This window comes from Herpailurus yagouaroundi, unplaced genomic scaffold (assembly GCF_014898765.1).
Source record: "Herpailurus yagouaroundi ecotype Mexico unplaced genomic scaffold, PumYag 77, whole genome shotgun sequence".
NCBI classification, from domain to species: Eukaryota; Metazoa; Chordata; class Mammalia; order Carnivora; family Felidae; genus Herpailurus; species Herpailurus yagouaroundi.
The window spans coordinates 125,680-128,754 of NW_024412388.1; positions in this window are offsets into that span (position 1 = coordinate 125,680).

Below are 3,075 nucleotides of genomic sequence, written 5' to 3' on the forward strand. Positions count from 1 at the left end.
CCCAGAAGGTATTGTGCTAAGTGAAATGAGTCAGACAGAAAAAGATAAATTCCATGTGCTTTCACTTGCAGGTGGAATCTAAAAAACAAGACAAATGATCAAAAAATAGACTCTTGGGGCACCTGGCTGACTTAATCGGAGCACGCTACTCTTGATCTCGGGGTTGTGAGTTCAAACCCCGTATTTGGTGTAGAGATTACTTAAAAAATAAAATCTTTTATTTTTTTTTTTTTAATTTTTTTTTTCAACGTTTTATTTATTTTTGGGACAGAGAGAGACAGAGCATGAACCGGGGAGGGGCAGAGAGAGAGGGAGACACAGAATCGGAAACAGGCTCCAGGCTCTGAGCCATCAGCCCAGAGCCTGACGCGGGGCTCGAACCCACGGACCGTGAGATCGTGACCTGGCTGAAGTCGGACGCTCAACCGACTGTGCCACCCAGGCGCCCCAAAAAATAAAATCTTTAAAAAAACAGATTCAAATACAGAGAAACAAACTGGTGGTTGTCAGAGGGAAGGTGGGTGGGGGGCTATGTGAAACAGGCAATGGGGATTAAGAGGTACAAATTTCCAGTTATATAATAACTAAGTCACCGGGGTGCCTGGGTGGCTCAGTCGGTTAAGTGTCTGACTCTCATCAGTTCAGATCATGATCCTGCAGTTCGTGAGTTTGAGTCCCACATCGGGCTCTGCACCAACCATCAGGAGCCTGCTTTGGGATTCTCTCTTTCCCTCCATGTTTGCCCCTCCCCTGTTCACACTCTCTCTCAAAATAAGTAAAATAAACATTTAAATTTTTTTTAAAAATTGGGGCAGCTGGGTGGCTCAGTCAGTTAAGCATCTGACTCTTGGTTTCGGCTTAGGTCATGATCTCGTCGTTTCGTGGGTTCGAGCCCTGCATCGGGCTCTGCACTGGCAATGCAGAGCCTGCGGGGACTCTCTCCCTCTCTCTCTGCGCCTCCCCTGCTCTCTCTCTCTCCCAAAATAAATAAACTTCATAAATTAAAAAAAAAAATTCTTTTAAATAAAATAAATAAGTCACAATGAAAAGTACAGCACAGGGAATATGCTCAATAATACCGTAATAACTTTGTACCCTGACAGACGGTGGCTACTCCAATCACAGCGAGCACTGTATGGAATTGTTGAACCACTATGTTGTACCCCTGAAATTAATGTAACATTGTACATCACCTATACCTCAAAAATAACAAAAGACACTCTTCTCAAACTTCCTGACTCCATCCAAATTAATCAAGTCAGTATGAATTGGGCCATTCCAAGCAGCTGTGAGGACAAAGGTGGTTGACACAGACGTGGCCCTGGCCTCTGGAGCCCACGGAGACCGGCGGGAAAGTGGGGAGAGAATTCCAGCCAGGAGGCTGAGTTCAAAGACACAGAGATCAGAAGGGGCTTGCTTGGCTGAGGAACTGTGTGTGGTCCCTGACAGAGCCTGAGAGACCCTTGGAGGGTCCTCACTGCAAATCTCCCTTTGGCAACAGCGTTATTACCAGAAACAGGAAGTAAAAGTAGCATGGGGGTGCAGGTGGGGGTGGGAAGGACAGGGAGTAAGGCAGGCAGGAAATGGGACACCAGGGATCTGGTCTAGAGTTATCACTGCCCTTTTATGAGAGGAGGGAGAGCATGACAGCCCCAAGTTCCAGGTGATTTCCCCAGGTGGCTCTTTTTCATTTGGCCACACAGGTAGGGAGGACCCTCTCTTTCCTGCAGGGTGTGTGGGCCCCTGCTTTGTACAAACTCTACCCACCCTCCAGCCCTCCCCCCCACCAGGCTTCACATCCCCACCCCACCCCTCTTGTGCACTGAGGCCCTCCCTGAGCAACTGCTCTCCCCCAACCAAGCTGAGCTCCCTGCTCCAGCAATAGACCCTGGGCAGGTCTCTTGCCAAAGAGGGCTTCCCAGGCCTTGATCAACTGTTCTTTCCCCACAGCCCTGCCAGAGCTGCAGCTCCGAGACAGAGGGACTACTTTGAGGTTCCCCCAGGGCCAGGATCACTGAAATGTGTGTATCTCCAAGGCCCACGTGGCTGCCACCATCTAGCACCACTGACCCAGGTCCTGGACTCTCAGGGAGATGGGCAAAGCAGCCAGACGGCAGGGATGACAGGCTTGGTGGGGACTTGGAAGTCCCTGACAGGTGAGCATGGCTGAGTGTAGGAGAACCAGGTGATTCCTGCCTACGACACGGCCACGGAGGCCCCTGGAGGAGCAGCAGACTAACCTCTGTCAGTGACCCACCCTCTTTCTCCCTGAAGAGCCCTGGCCAAGCAGGAGGCAGGCAACCATCTGATGAACTCGGCTGCAGTTGGAAATGAATCTTGGCTCAGCCTCAGATGGGCTCAGAGTGAGACACTCCAGTCTCAGCTTATGTGGCTCAGAACACCCCCTCGTTGCACCTGGAGCACAGCCCCCTGCAGCAGCTCAGGAAGACCTGGGACCGCAGGACAGTGACTCCGGGGCTGATGTCCAATGCTGCCTAGTATCACTGCCTGGCACTGTATGGCTGACACAGTAGGTACTCAGGAAAAAGGCATGGGCAGGACCACCCTCCAGTCTTCTCCCACTAGCAGAGACCTCCCCTCCCAGGGCACACGTCAAGACTGGACTCTGGTGGGGGAGTACCCCTCCCCCTCCCACCGCTGGCACTAAGTGTTCTTTGCCAGTCTTGCCCCAGTTCCTTGTCCCCAAGACTCAGACACCCTCTCCTGGGCAGACGCTGCCCTGGGGCTGACTCAGTCCAGGGAGCTTTGTGTTGAAGGAACCAAGAGAACAAAGTAGGAAGTGGACCAGGCCAGTGCTGAAGCTTCAGGGCAAGCTTTCGGCTCTGGCCACAGCTCAGCTGCCCAAGACAAGTGTGTGACTATGTCTCCACCTTCCAAGGTCCACAGAAGTGGCAGTAGGGTAAAGTACCTTAAGAAAACAAAAACAAACAAACAAACATCTTGCCCAATGACGCTGCACAACTGCTTTCCCACGCTGGGATACATTCTGGGAAACGTGATGACTGTCACCTTCCCGCCTGAGCCTCCTGAGGGGCCTCTCCACCCCCCCCCCCA